Source organism: Rhipicephalus sanguineus, chromosome 7 (genome assembly GCF_013339695.2).
Source record: "Rhipicephalus sanguineus isolate Rsan-2018 chromosome 7, BIME_Rsan_1.4, whole genome shotgun sequence".
Taxonomy (NCBI): Eukaryota; Metazoa; Arthropoda; class Arachnida; order Ixodida; family Ixodidae; genus Rhipicephalus; species Rhipicephalus sanguineus.
The window spans coordinates 154,647,360-154,663,768 of NC_051182.1; the positions used below are offsets into that span (position 1 = coordinate 154,647,360).

General features: G+C 43.4%; 1 long non-coding RNA gene across 1 annotated transcript; it reads left to right on the top strand.

Moving 5' to 3' along the window:
* The first annotated feature begins 4,198 nt into the window (after positions 1-4,198).
* LOC119400328 (uncharacterized) lies at positions 4,199-6,557 on the top strand. Its single transcript, XR_005185051.2, has 2 exons — positions 4,199-4,426; positions 6,218-6,557. It is a non-coding gene; the product is annotated as an uncharacterized LOC119400328 (long non-coding RNA).
* The last annotated feature ends 9,852 nt before the right edge of the window (positions 6,558-16,409 follow it).

The window sequence follows — 16,409 nt, forward strand, 5'->3', positions numbered from 1 at the left end:
ATTGAACACTCGCGTGCACTTTGCCATTGATTTTATCTCACGTGTTATGGAGAGCTAAACCTTTTCAATCTAGGTCTTCCTTGCTTGATGTCACGTTAGTCCTTCCACTGCCTGTAAAGTTACACAGTGTGCCCATTTCATATAGCCATTGTTCTCACTCATGTGAAGCAATGTGAAGCTCGTAACTAGAATATCGTTTTCTAGGCCATCAAAACCAAAGCAGGTCTCAGCGTTTCTCTGCTATGTAAAAACTGTAAGCTCTTGGCGAAGCTCAGAACAATGCGACGTGGGTATTGAGGGTTTCATGAATGCCCTTGAAATTCTCCGAAGCTATCCAACTTCGGATAGCAGTAGGCCTTAATCCACAAGCGAGAAATGCTGAGGGCGATGACGGCGAGCGCAATTTTATAAACTAAAGATGATATCTTAGAAATAACGTTTGTTTCAAAAACGAAACAATTCAGTTCACAATTGAAGCAATGTAGTAGTTACTGTTTACGCAATAAAAACAATGCAACTGCATAAAGGAAGCTGTACCGCAAACGCGCGCTTCTGTATTGCGCAAGGTCGTAAATATGCGGGGGAAATATTGCATCTGACCCCAGCGTTGGTTTCAAAGTGACCTTTCATCTTACATTGTTCAGTAACTGAGCACAAGTACTGCGCTGTATTGACTTCATCGAGAAACAAGAAGCCTAATGGTCTGTTTTAATATGGCGACGCTACTGATTTTGTACCGACATATCCTCGTAGGCTCACCATTTTTTTTTTTTGTTGAGTGTCACTCTAAAAACAGTGGCTGTTAAAAGGAAAACAGCACCAAATAGCATCCACAGCATCGAATGCTGATTCTCCGCACCATACAAAAGCAAAACGGATGTCAAAGTGCGAGATGATTGCCGTAGCATGATCAAACTGAATGAAAATTATTTCTAGCATAAACCTTAGAGGAAGCGACTTTATCAGCTTGTTTACTAACTAAGGGCATGTTTATTTGCTCATACTCTGAGTCGTTTCGTTTTGACTTTACCATAAAATCAGGATGAATACACTCACATAAATCAATTCGACGAATGAGCTCCAAAATGCTTTTTGCTAGGTTGACGTTGCTTGAGGAGCTAGAACGTCCAGACAACAAAGAAATACTTGGAAGGGTAAAGCTTCAGGTAGTGTGAAAAAAACATGGCTGCTCAGGGGCATTTACCTTGACAAAAATAGTTATGACAACGCCAAATTTTTTAATTAGAGCACATATGCAGCACTAGAAAATGAAACTTTCATAATACAACGATAGTTTACGCATTGATATTCATAATCTTCGGTAGATAAAGACGTGCGGATACCAAGAATTTAGTGAACATTCCAACAACTTCACTCCTCCTTGCGTAACACTCGTTTTTATTTATTTCAAGTTGCTTTCGGGTTTCTTTCGATGGTCATGTAAGGCTATTCAGCCTTTTCCGTCTAATATGTGGAAAACGCAAGATTTCGCTTCAATGCTCAGTCACCGTAATGCGAAGCAAAGTTGGCAAATTAACTTTCATGATGTGCTTTAAGTCATGAGAAAACTACGTGAGGGGTGCCGCCGCAATGAAGATATATCAGTCATAGATGTTATTTACGGGTCATTAAAGCTCACAGAAATGGTCGTGAATTTGACATAGAAAAGAACTGCCGAGAATCCTGCGTTCCTAAGAGAACGTTCGCCTAGTTGCCCCATTTCATTCTTTTTTCAGCGTGATACAGGGCTTCTCGACACCTGGTGACACACCCCTTCTAATCAGGAGACTCTCAGGCGCAAGTGTGGTAAGCTGGGCCACTTGGTAAGGGTTCATTGCACAACAGCACGGAAAATTGCCAGGCCTGCACCGAACGCGCAGCACTCACAGTGAAAGCTGGAAGAGCGGCCTTTCTATAGCCTTTTGTAAACTCTTTTGGGGCAGCTATTACAGATACACATGTATGGCACCCACTACGCCATAAATTATCATAGTTTTTGTGAAGCAGGGAAGCACCCAATGTGCAATTATTCGCCATCCTGCGGAGAAACGTGGTACTGGCTATACATATTTAGGGGAATATGTGCATGTCGCTTGTGCTGTGGGCCTGTGGCTGATGACGATGAAGAATTACGGCTGAGCCCTTTGTAGTGAGTTGGCAGCAGTCAACAACCTACTCGTTAAGCAATTATCATTGTGTGCCGTCTGGTTGTTATTCTACACTTCGGTTATGATATATTACATATGTGAACGCGATTCCTTGTCTGACATGACCCATGTATGAGATCTCTTTGCGAAGGAGTTTCAAGCACCGGCATGGATCTGTGGTAGAATACTCGACTGCCACGCAGAGGCCCGGGTTCAAGTCCCGTTCGATCCTGGGTACTTTTTTTTCTCATTTTATTTTTTCATGTCTATCGGTTTCGCCACCGACGGTGACGGCGAAACGGATGTTCACTTGTCTTCGATCGTCCTAATGAGATGCTTTTCTCGTTTATTTCAGAAAGTACGACTATTTCAGCAATGACAAAAGCTCCTGCAGCCCCTCCGGAAAAACTGCAAACTCCGTTTATGAAGACGTAGGAGCACAAAGGAAAAAACAAATATGACTGTGCGGCTTTCCTTTGACCAATCATAAATGTTACTAAAGACAAAAAGAGAAATCTCCAACCAGAAGGTTTATTTTTAAAAACCCGACGTTTAACCGTCGGCAAGAAAGCGCATATAAGCGCCGTGCACCTCGGGCCATCTCACCCCTGAAGAAGAAGCCGGTCAGGCTTTCAAACGTCGGGTTTTTAAAAATAAACCTTCTGGTTGGAGATTTCTCTTTTTTCTTTAGTCTTTCACCCAACCAGGCAGACTTCTGCCGAATGTTTACCTTTAATAAATGTTACTATACTAACCCGTGTTTCATACTCAAGCAAAGCACTCCTATACACTGCCCACATGCAGCGCACCTTTCCGCGTCAACCGTTGCCATGTGTTGATAAGTAAACAAACTGCCCCGCCGCGGTGGTCTAGTGGTTATAGCGCTCGACTGCTGACCCGAAGGTCGCGGGATCGAATCCCGGCCGCGGCGGCTGCATTTTCGATGGAGGCGAAAATGTTTGAGGCCCGTGTACTTAGATTTAGGTGCACGTTAAAGATCCCCAGGTGGTCGAAATTTCCGGAGCCCTCCACTACGGCGTCTCTCATAATCATGTGATGGTTTCGGGACGTTAAACCCAAGATATTATTATTTATAAGTAAACAAACCTGATGCCAGCGATGTCTGGTTGCGGTCGACAATAAAACAAACCATGGTAGTGATGATAGGTGTGTGAAGGTGCTCGGCTGTTACTTATTTCGTTAAACAGGCTGCAGCCACTAAATGTATTTCGCTTCTTAGTATGGCTACTTTTCTGGTCGTTGATAACACACGTTTTTGTGGTTTTTCTTCAGCAAGGAAACTGCATTTTATCAAAACATGCTATAACTGTACTTACAATGACTGTTTTTTTCTTTCTGGAATACCTCTCACTTACTCAAAGTGAAGGAAATGCTTGCAGCAATACTTGTCCTGGCAAGAACCGCTTATGTCGATCAGTGCGCCGAGAAAGAGTTCGTGCGCGTGATTGATAATGATTATGCAACCAAAGGAATAGAAAGGAATGAGTTAAATTTCTTATGAAAGTAACACTTCTACACTAGCCTAGGTGATGCAGAACCTGCCGTCCCAGCGACAATTTTTTTGTAGTAACAGCCGCCGCTGTCAACGTCTACTTTCCTGTTACCATGCTCAAAATATTGTACTGCAAGCTCCTTCAAGGGCCGAAAAATAAAGCACCACTTCGTGAAGTGCTCAGGGAGAGAATATATATCGTCTAGGTAAAGTTATCTGACAATAGAATCCTTGGAAATGTCGGTCCTAGAAGCAGTAAAAAGATGGCTCTGTCCACAAGGTGAAGTATTTTTTACGTTACGCTCATAGCCTGTACATTGTATAGGGGAGACGTTGAATGATTACACATCAGAATATCTGTTGCCTTTCCCCTGAGCCCTTCTAATTATGAGGCGAGTGTAAAAAAGCAACAAAATGATTCGGCTCTAAGGCTGATTGTCTCCCCGAAAACACATTTTGCCCGGTTATCAAATTCTTCTAACTTGAATAAAGAGCATTTATTATACAGCTCGTATTCTCTCCACACAGAAAAATAAATATAAGCTTCTACATTGTCTCGTGAAAATATATAAGTTTCAGCTCAGACAAGTGAAATATAGAGGGTAAACTGGAGCTTTCGAGATGACGGGAAGTCGTACGATGATCCTGTTCTTGGTCTTGGTCGCACTCGCTTCCCTTGCTCACGTGAACGGACAATATGATGTGGAACCATATTCGTTAACCACCAGTCCCAGTAGCTCACGCTGGTCCTGGCCATCGTGGAGTAGTACGTACTCTTCTCTCTTAAAATCTTATTATTAGCATTTGATATGTACGCGTAAATGCACAGGAACAGGGCGGAAATAGGAAGAGAGAATTTCCACCTAAAGGGGTAGGTCGCATACCTACTGTTTTTCTTTCTCTCTCTCTACACCCTCTTTCTTATCCCTAATTCCCCACCCCAATTTAGGGTAGCAAACCGAATGCTCATATCGGATTAACCTACCAGCCTTCGCCTTCATCTCTCTCTCTCTGCTCTTTTGGGAGCAGAGAATATGTAGGGTGTCCATGTGAACTTGGCCACCTTCGCTCCCACATAAAAATTTCTCTAATTGTAAGATCGTCGTGGTGGTGTATTTTGTAAATTATGCCGAAAAATTATCAGCACCCTTTAAAATTCGTTGCTCACATTGTTATCAGAGATACTATTAACAATCACATCCAGTGCCCCCTGCTGCCGCTGTGAGAAGCGAGATCACACTCTAAAAGATGCCGCTGTAGGGGTCTGCAATCGTTAAAGACGACCTTCACAAACCTATATCTCTATACTGGCGCAGTGGCATTATTCTCTGAATATAGGTGTACTAATTGAAGCAGATAAATGCTTCTTGCTCTCGATTGCACAGCTGTACGGCTCGCTGATGAAACTACGCAACAGTCCCTGGTTTCCAATATCCTCACTGTATTTACTGAAGCGTATTTAGGAGCGGCTGCATTACATCGTACTTAGTATAAACGCACAATAACATGCTTATTTCTTATTAGGGCAGCGCATAGCCTTTCCGGTAATCCTCTTATTTTGGTTGAGCTCGCTGCTACTTATCAGCGTACAAAATCAAGCCCATTACCAAAGTTCGGAAGCTATTCCCCAGGCGCGTAGCCAGAAACTTTTTTCGGGGTTGGGGGGGCGGGGGGGGGGGGTTCAACCATACTTTATGGATGTTCGTGCGTGCGTATATATACGCAAGCAAAACTGAACAATATCGAGGGGGGGGTTGAACCCCCCCATGGCTACGCCCCTGTTATTCCCCGTCTTCATGACGTATTTGTGTTTTGTTTTATCTTGATCTGTGAACAACTTTTGCACTTTTTTTCCTTTCGTCGTTTCTTGAATTTTCCGGTGCTCACCGTCCTTGAGGGGATGAACACAGAGGATTTATGCTTGAGGTTACAGGCCTGCTAATGCTTTCTCTGATTTGATATGCATGCATGCATGCTCGTAAATATCCGTAAGCAGCGATAAATTTTGATTTTACGCGTTGAGGTTTCCTTCTATCCTTTTTCTTACCTACTGAATAAAATACGTCAATATGAATAGCAGCGAATTACATAACAGTTGTCGTATTCACGGCAGGGAGCCGACGTTTCGTTGTGCCTCGTGGTTTCCACTAGAGAAGAAAATATCCCGAGAATCCGCAGTCGTGAGGTAAACCATAGTTTCGGAAGTGGTACCTTCCCAATGATTTTAATATTATTGTTAAAATTTACTAGCGCTAGCAGCGTGCATTCTCCGTTGGTGAAATAAATCATATTCACGAAGATAGGTCATTTTCTGCACGCAGACTACAGGCATGTGACAAGGTACCATAAGACAAAGTTATAGAGAAGGAGATGCAGAGAATGCGGATAGACTAGACGACGATTCAGCCGCTAACATTTAAAGCTTCAGTGCAAAACTTCGAAGTGATTATTGAGAAAAGCACGCATGTGTGATTTAAGTTCAGATCAATATAGACAGGCACAAAATACAAGTGGCTCCGCAATAAAATGTTTAATTTTATTTATATTTCCCACACAGGATGCTGGAAGCGGCACGAAGAATACAAGAGCTGTGTCAGCGGTAGCTGCAGCGAGTGGAAGTGCAATTACCTGTATAGAGGCTGGCCTGACGCATGTACCTTGGACTGCATGAGCGGCTGTTTCTGTAAGAAAGGTTACTTCCGCAATCGCCGTGGCAATTGTGTACTCGGATATCGCTGCTTCAGAGATATATTACCTGTTGTGCGATCCTTCGATGAGTAATGCCAACCAAGCAATAACGACGGCCGTTTTTCTGGTGTACAATTCTTCATTTCCTCCATGGAAGAAATGAAACACGCTAGGAAAATGCAACAATAAAGTTTTGAAGGAACACTGAAGAGCGTGTTGGTTTTTGCGTTTGATTATGTAGCGCTAAAGCGGGAGGATACGCATGCGATTCGCGTTCGGCCTCTCTAGATGTCCCTCCTCATCATCATGAACCAGCATGCGCCATCTTCATTCTCTTTACAGTGAAGTCACTTGATTGATTGATTGATTGATTGATTGATTGATTGATTGATTGATTGATTGATTGATTGATTGATTGATTGATTGATTGATTGATTGATTGATTGATTGAAACCGCTCTCTTGAGGTCTGCGGGACATGGCCTGGTGCGCAGCGACCGACTAACACGTCGGGACCGCCAGGCCAAGCATGTCGGCCGCATTGCAGACATGCTGGACAGCCCAACTTCACTGTGTATATTCCGTGCAGACGAATCTATGTGCAGTGCATGCATTAAGCCCAGTTAAGCTGTTTAAGCTATCGGGGACTTGTGCTCCATGGTGCAAAACTTCTCAGGTCGGTATGCGCTATTGGAATTGGGCAAGCCCCACTACCGTGCTCAGCAGGTGCGAGTGTCAAACGAAAACGAACACGTGAAAAAGAGAGAAAAAAAGAAAGAGAGAGAGAAATAAAGGTAATAAAGCTATAAAGAGACAAATAGAGATAAAAACATGGACTTAGATAGAAAGAAAGAGAGAAAGAGAGAGAGGAAGAGCCCCACTATTGAGTACAGCAGGTGCGAGCGTTAAAAAACAAAAACCTTCCTAGGCGAAGTCGAGCCGGTGTAACACGTGAAAAAGAGATATAGAAAATGCGATAGAAAGGTACAAAAAGAGAAAAATAGAAATAACGCAAACGCAGACATAAAGGGATAGAAAGCTGAGAAAGTCAATAACGGATAGAGAACTAGAAGGAAAGGAACAGACACGAAAAAGAGATAGAAAACACAGAGAGCAAGACAAAAAGAGAATGAAAGAGAGAAATATATGGACACATAGAAAGAGAGAGAAAAAAGCAGAGAGAGAGAAAGCGATAGAGAGGTAGAGAGACAGAGAAAGACATAGAAATAGAGTGAAAGATATAGGAAGAAACAGACACGAGAAAGAGACAGAAAAATAGAGAGAAGGACAGGAAGAGAAAAAGAAACACAGAGAAATAAAGCGAAATAAACAGAGAAAGAAAGGGATAGAAAGAGAGAGAGAGAGGTTTAGAAAAGAACAGACACGAAAAAGACATAGAAAGAAACAGACAGCAAGGCAGAAAGCGAAAGAAAGAGAGAGATAAAAAGAAGCAAAGAAAGAGAAAGAAAGGAAGGGAACAAAGAGAAATAAATTTAGGAAAGAGCGAGAAAGAGAAATAAATAGATAGGAAGAGAAAGAAAGAAGTAGAAAGGAACATACAAAAAGGGAGACAAGAAACGGAGAGAAAGAAAACAAGAAAAAAAAAAGAGAAACAAGGACGGTCACCCAGCTGAGCTGTTCCCAAAGCCTTGGCGCCACTAGCGCGAAGCTGCCATAATTTTTTCTTCTGAGGCCATGTATTGACCCTCCTCACCGCTCCGAAAGTTTTCTGTAGCTAACGTGGTTTTGCGCTGCCTCCGTGATCGGCCCACCTTTGACCAAGCGACGGTGTCCTGTGATTACGTCATCAGGTGCCGTAACGACGAAGGACGTCATAGTAATATCACAATGACTTCATAAAGTTTGGCGATCAGCGACGTGTCCTGTGATCATGTGTCACATGGTGACGCCATCACGTGACGGTGAGTTTTGAGTAGGATTGAAAATTGGGCGAGTTGGTAAGGATTCATAGCTGGTAAAGGCAAAACAGCGCGAAATGAGAGGGACCTTAAACTTTAAAGGTAAAGACGCGGAACGAGTGAAAGAAAAGGAAAAGAAAAAAATCACTGTTTTACCACACGTTCACCAACTCTCGCATAGGCTAAAGAAGGTAGGATCGTGTCATGGCATTGAAGTCGTGTTCTCAGCGAAGAATAAAGTTGGCAATGTCTGCGCAGCTGTGCGGAAATGTGCGGAAAAAGGCCCAGTGGTGAAGGATTCACATTCCGTTCAGCACAAGAATATTTTTGTGCCATGTGCCATTGGCATTGTGTACAGCATACCTTTCACGTGTGGAAGTGTTTACATTAGGCAACCGTGGCGATGCGTAAACCCGCGGCTGAGGAAGCATAAAAATTCCATGAGAGGTAATGTTTGCTCGACGCAATTGGCAATGCACTGCCCAGATTGCGGGTGCGCCGCGGAATTTTCCAGAACGTGGATTCTTTTCCGCCACATCGACCAGTTCACACGCGAAATCTTCCAGGCCCACAAAATACAGAAGCCAGGGCGTAAGTGTGTAAGTCAGCCTTCAATAGCCCTCCAGGAAAAGGAAATTTCTTTTTTAGATTATGGTAAGAGTTAACAGTGTTAAGATTAGTTGCCTTGGTATCTAGCCAGGAGTGTCGTCATGAGTTTCTTGCCTTGGAAGAGCATGCGCAGTAAGAATATATGATGATGTTTCTTCAATAAATTTTTCAGTTGAAAGTGAGCGCTCGTGCCGTGTCTACTCTTCCTTGGTACTTTTTATTTCGCACTATATTAACGCGATAGCGTTAAAGAGCTCGTTTCGCTGGAATTCCGGTGTCGGCGTCGTTGAAGGCGGCGTTGGTTGTGAGCGAAAAATCATCATCTTGTCCGTGACCAAAGATCGAGAAAGATGCAAATAAGACACATACATATTCAAGTTCGAGGGCGAATCGAACCCGGGCCGTCTGCGTGGCAAGCAGGTGTTCTACCACAGAGCGATGCTATTCCTTTTTTTGTCTTTTATTCATGGAAAGATGACCTGTAACTTTTACACTGCTTTGGAAAAATACACCATATGAATGTCATGAAGTGGAAGGAGCCTCCTTAAAGCACATAATATTGCGTGGCAGAAGCGTAGAATCGCGCCAGGCGTCAAGAAAATGCCAATTGCGCAACGAGTGGGTGTTTTAAAGGCTCACCCATTACATAGCACTCAGACATATTTAATCATCAGGACCTGCAAAAGCATCAACAAAGTGAAGAGCTGCGTAGGTTCGCGTGCTGCCTTACGGAGGCGTAGTGGGCCCTGTTGCGACCCACCGCTGCCCACCGCACCCCCCGCTGCCACCAGTTCTTGCGACCGGGGTTTAGATCCGTCCAGCCGCTGCCACCAGTTGCGACGTTAGGACTGCGTCGTTCCCGGACTCCGTTTGGTAGCGTGACAGAGTCTCCGGGTTGAGTAACTGATGCTTGCAAGTTGGGAAAACGAAAACAAACACGTTTACTGGCACTTTTTGTACACTTAAGTACATAGCGAAAAGGTAAGTGTTCAGTGACGAGCGAACTGGATGAGCCTTTAACCCAGGGCTCAGAGCCCTTTTCTCACTCAGCACCGTCGTTATAACCCTTCAGGCTGGCTCCTGCTTGTCGACTGCAACCAATCACACACACGATACCACCCACCATGGCACCAATACATAACACTGTGCTGAGGGGTCGTTGCACTCACTGAAGCAGCAAAGCTCCTGCGGTCAACGACACGTCTGTGGGGTCAGCTTGGAGAACAGGATACTTGGGCAAGTTCGTCTGCCTCTGCCCAGAAGGGCAGGAAAGGGTTTACGGCGACTAAATGGCTCCTGTCAAAACATACAGGACTGGTTTAACAAAACTTGAAATTCGGCGAGATGGTGCTTAGCTGATGGGAAACATTGTGCGCAAAAAACAAGACAATTCACCAGAAGGAGACAAACAGGACGGAAGCGCCCGTCCTGTCTTTCTCGTTCTGGTGAATTATCTTGTTTTTTGCGCACAAAGTTTCCCATCATAGAGAACTGGTCGGCACCGCAGCATACCAAACCATGTGAAAGTGGCCCACTGTGTTGACGTCGCCAACTTTGGCGTCTCTTTGCTTGTTCATTGTATTTCTGCCGCCCAACGGAGCTCGTACGAGGAGGTTCTTCCCATTGTGAGGCGCTTCCCGTCGCGGGGAGGCCGTTTTTGGGATGGATGCAGGTGCCACAGTAGTGTGAGAACGCATCGTCCGTCCATTCTCACAGTCACCGGATCGCCACTGACTGACAGTCATAACAGCACTTAGATGATTCGCAAAATGAATAATTATGGCGTAGTGAGCACTTAACAACTGTACTTGCAGTAGGCATTCTAGAATACTTTGAAACGGCCAATGTTACGCGCACAGTTGTTCGTTGCCATACGGCACGGTTGTGGCATGCACCGAGAACTGAAGCTATGCTAAGAGTTGGGAAGGCGATGCGCACGAGGCCCGATTACGCAATCGCGTCCTACTCTTGGAGGCGAAGCTCAAGCGTCCTCCAAGTTTTTGCCTCTACCCGCTGTAAGATGATTTTTGGCAACACTCGTATTGACGCTGATCCCGCGGGACGTCAACAGTCAACTTTCGCGTTTGATGAGTCAACTAAGCAGTTCACTGTAATAATAATTCCTGCGGTTTTATTGCCAAAACCACAAGCGAATTGAGGGACGCCGTAGTTGAGGGCTCCAGAAATTTCACCATTTGGAGGTTCTTTAACGTGCACCGACATCGCGCGGTACACAGACATCTTGCTTTTCGCCCCCATCGAAATGAGAACGCCGCGGCCACAATCGGACCCGCGTCTTTCTGGTCAGCATTTGAGCACCGTAACCGCGGTAACATCGCTGCGCATGGGTTTTTAATCAGTTTCTTTCAATTTTAGATTTAAAGTAGTGTCCGTTAGTCCATCTGTTTCTTTCACTTTCGCCTGTTTTGAGCAAGCTTAATCTTTCCAATCATCGCGGTCCTCCGGTAGTCTGTCACGTCCTGTTCTCTACTGTTTCGACAATAAGACGGAATGTCTAATTATAGGTACTGTTCGGCACAAGTAGAAGAAATCTTCGCAAATATCCGAATAGAGCTTCTGAGAAGCAGAAAATAGAAATGACTGCCAAATAAAAATTCTGCCATGATTAACACTTTGAGGCGCTTTGTACGCAATTGGTTACACCACTTGTTTCTGTGTCAACAAGTGGCTAACAGAGATCAAGATCAATCGAGCTTTGAAGGAATTGAACCTCCTGCATAATAAATTTGTCTACATTTAACTTTATTTTTCAGTGTACTGTTGCATACGATTACTTTGCTGAACGCACTACAATGTTCGACGAGTCGTTTGACATGCCTCGTCCTGCAAGGCACGTCAAAAGTGTAATTTAATTTTTCTTTGCTCAACATGCACATAACAGAAAACGAATTTGCACCTTCTTTCTAGCCTGAAGTTTGATTCTATTTATGTAATAACAGAACATCAGTGGCGTCAGAATAAATAGATATTTAATAGCAATTTAATTAGGATTCGTAACTATAACACAGATAAATGAATATATTGTCAGGGTATTTTTGTTGCTATAGAATATTGAGTTCCTTGAAATTATGCTGTATAGGTTTGAGGCATTTATAGACATTTCTCCCTTGGTGGCGTCTGAAAAGGATAAGGCGTCAGCAAGCCTGCGAAGCAGCATAGGACAATGCGACGTCCAAGTTTAGGCTTCTACGGATTGCGTGTCAATTCTAAGAAATGCAAATATTTTATAAAGCAGTAGGCCTTGAACCACTTGTGCAAAAAAAGGAAGGTGAAATGCGTAGATGGTAGTTGCATTTACCGAAGACTACATCTGCGAGGCAACGTTTGTTAAAGGAATGGAACAATGACATTCTGCATTTCCATCTGAAGATATGTAGTAGCGACAATGACTGGATTGATTACATATTCCATCGCAATGAAAACAGCGCGACAGCAAAATGCAATGCTGTTTGAGAGATACACGAACTCCCGTAACTAAATTAAATGCAGGACAATAACGTGACTCTAGCAAGTAATTTTCAGTACGCAGCACTTTAGGGGGCCGGCCTGTCGTGTGCTGTCGTAGCTTGGCGCAACGCTGGGCAAAACAACGAAGAACATAGCCATCTGTAGCATATTGAGCGCACGCTTTCGCCAAGGACAAATCTTTTCCCTCTTGTGCTTCGAGCGCCTCGATGATGATAAGTGCGGAGTACTTTAGGGGCCCGGAAAAACCACTCATATAAATAGAAGAGAATAGGAATTCCGCAAGAAATGGACAGAGAGAGAAAGGAAGGGGAAAAAATAGGAAGCAAATAAAGAGCAAGAAAGAGAAAGAAATAGATAAAGAGAGAGGAAGAAATAAGTAGAAATAAGTAAATAAAGAAAAAACACAGAAAAAACGGGAAAAAGAGAAAGGAATCGAGAAGGAAAGAAAGAGAAAATCGAAGAGAAGCAAAGAAGACTGCGAAGCGCCGCACTTCGTTCAGGTTTGGCACCCCCATTGCAAAGCTGCCTTCATAAGCCTATGACGTGGCGTCTTCTTAATAAAATGTTACCCCTAATCTAAAATCACTCATAAAGACACCTTTGAAGCGCTTGGTAAGAAGGCATGCAATACTAGCCAGTTACTTATATTTGGTTCTTCGCGAAAATGTCGTATCGACATTTGCCCAGACGATCCTTGGAATCTCAGTTGCGATTTCCCTTGAGTAACAGACGCCAACCTCAGTCTATTGTGTTGGATACCAGCCCCAAAATATCTTGACTGCAAGCTCCTTCAAGTGCTGAAAAAAAAGAGAACTATTTTATCAGCTGTTTGGGGGTAAATAATTATAGCCTAATAGCAGAGACCTGACAATAGCATCCTCGCTACCGCCGATCCCGGAAGCAGTAAAAACAGTGCGCCGTCCTCAAGGCGAAGTATTTTTTTACTTTGCGGTGATAGACTGTGAATGATGTCACATCAAAGCGGTCGTTACCGTTCCTTTGAACTTGTACAGTGCTGAGGTGAACGCAAAAGCGATAAAATGATAGCTTTCTAACGTTGATCACCACCACCAAAACACATGCAGTCCCCTTATGAAATCCTTGTGAATTAAAACCCCTGTAAATAATTTCTGTTATCCATTATATAGTTATCCCGCAGATAGGAACAAAAATAAATACAGGCCTTTATGTATTGTCTCGACCATCTATAAAAGTTCGGCTTCCGAACAATCGAAAGCGTGAAGAACGCCGGCCCCATCAATATGACCGGAAATATGACGCTCGTTCTCTTGGTCCTTGTCGTATGTACGTCCCTTCTTCATGTCAACGGGCAATATGATCCGGACCCATCTCCATTAACGAATGGTTTTGGTCGCCCAGACAAGTGGCCGGGGCCGCCACAGCGCAGTACGTATCATTCTCTCGTGATTTCCGGGCGTACTTGACCATCATCGAGCACAGACTCGAATTTCTCCCATAGTCAGAGTATACTTCTTGCGTATTTCGTAATGCTTATGCGAGAAAACATCACCACTCGGGAAACATCTCTGCCAGAGATGCTGTCAAAGACTTTAGGAATTATGTTGTGTTTGTCAAGCTGCCGAACTGAGGAGCAGGAGCTCCTTCTGGTAGATTCACTGCACGTATCTTCGTCATTGAATTTTTCACATAGACGAGTATGTAGTTCGTGTATTATAATGTTTAACGTAGGTGTAAAAAAATGAGCACGTTGAATATTAAGTGAGTGTACGGACACAAACATTGGATCAGGATACTGCGGCTTTCACGATGTTTTCTCCTTTGTATTGTAGTAATGTACAATGTACGCGTTACTGTATAATGGGAACAATATTGTGCTTATTTGATCTGATGGAGCGCAGGAGAGGAGAGGGCGATACATATCACGTACTGTCGCAGCGCATTGTCTTTAGGGAGCCTTCATGTGTGCACGCCCCCTCCGTTTTTAAGACTGGTTACACACTACTACGGGACGAACGGGTGCCGGTGCGTCGAGGTGGTGGGTTCAACTCCCGCTGAATCGTTTCTTTTAGGTGTTTTTTGTCACAGTGTACGTGTTTCAGCCTTAATTATTATCTCAGCATGACCAGAATTCTTAAAAACAATCTAAAAGCCCGATTTCGGCCCGTAACGGGTGTCCCAATGTGCAGCGCGCCAGCGTCCAGCGTGCTTCGTGTAGCGTGCCAGTGTCCCTGTACCCAGCACCACACTGGTCCAATAATCATGTATCGCACTGGGACAGCACCACTGGGTTTTGCAATAGGGAGGAGCGGCTATATTACATCGTGCTTAGTGTAAACTCACAATAACATACTTCTTTCTTATTAGCCCAGCGAATAGCCCTTCCGGTAATGTTCGAATTTTGGTTGAGCTCGCTGATACTTATCAACGTACAAATTCAAGACCTGTTATCAAAATTCGGAAGTTATGCGCCGTCTTCAGGATGTATTTGTGCTCTGTTTCATCCTGATCTGTGAACAACTTTTGCACTTATGACTCGTACTTGTTATACAGTGAGCTTTCCCATGCGACCTTTCGTTGCTTCTTGAATTTTCCGGTGTTCACCGTCCTTGAGGGGATGAACACAGAGGATTTATGCTTGATGTTACAGGCCTGCTAGTACCTCTTAGCATTTGATATGAATGCATGCTCATAAATATGCCTAAGCAGCGATAAATTTTGATTTTACGCGTTGAGGTTTGCTTCCAATCTTTCTCTTGTCTGCTGACTAAAATACGTCAATATTAATAGCAGTGAACTGCATAACAGTTGCCGTATTCACGCCAGGGAGCCGACGTTTCGTTGTGACTCGTGGTTTCCATTAACGAAGAAAATATACCGAAAATCCGCAGTCAGGAGGTGGACCATATATTCGGAAGTGTTACCTTCCCAATGATGTTATTATTTTCTTCAAATTTACCTGTGCTAGCAGCGTGCATTCCCTGTGTGGGAAATAAATCATATTCGCGAAGATAGGTTACTTTCTGCCATGCAGACTACGGGCATGTGATAAGATACCATAACAAAACGTTAGAGAGAAGGAGGGGCAGAGAATGCGGATATACGATAAGAAAGGTTTTTGAAGGTTTTTGAAGGCGGTCTTCAGGACAGGTTGTTAATCTTTTTTAATAAGTATCACACTATCACAACACATCTATATGGGTTTCAGGAAAATAAATCTACTGAACAAGCATCAAGATTATTAAAGATCAAATAATTGAAAACATGAAAATTGAGAAATTTACGCTTGGTTTATTTTTGGACTAAAAAAAAGGCTTTTGATTCGATGCAATATGACAAAAATATTACGAAAACTGTCACGGTACGGCGGAGGCGGGATTGCCTTAAGGTTTTGCAAAACTATTTACATAACCGGTACCATCTTCTACAAATGAAAACAGCTGCATCAATCATTTACAGTTCACCCAAGGGGTTCCGTAGGGTTCTATATTGGGTCTTATGCTTTTTTTGCTTTATGTAAGTGATATTGTATATGTAGGCAGACGACACAAATATATTTTTACATCAGCACACTTAGAAACGCTAGAAGGACACGTAAAGGAATATACGATATCACCCTCAAACTGGCCTAATCCAAACAAGCTACAGTTAAACGCCAAGAAGACGAGATAAATTATATTCCGCCCATTAAAAAAACATGTGAAATATGGTATAAAGGTAAGCATTGATGGGAACATTATAAAGCGTAAGAAACATCAAATATTTCTCGGGGTGTGTTGTTCAGTGAAGACCTAACGAGGAACGTTAGGCCATTACCCATTTAGTTAAGCAACTTGCGCGAATTGTAGAATGCCTGAACAGAATTGGATCACTTATTCCTCTGTGGCTAAAGAAAAATTTGTACAATGCCCTCTTCTATTCGAGACTTTCTTACGGCGTATTGTATGGGGGGCGCCAACACAAAAAAATTACAACAAACTTATTATGCTAGAAATGAAAAAAATTGTGGGACGCTTAATCTTCGCCTTTAAGAGTTGAACTCGATAGAGATATCCGGCCCCATCCT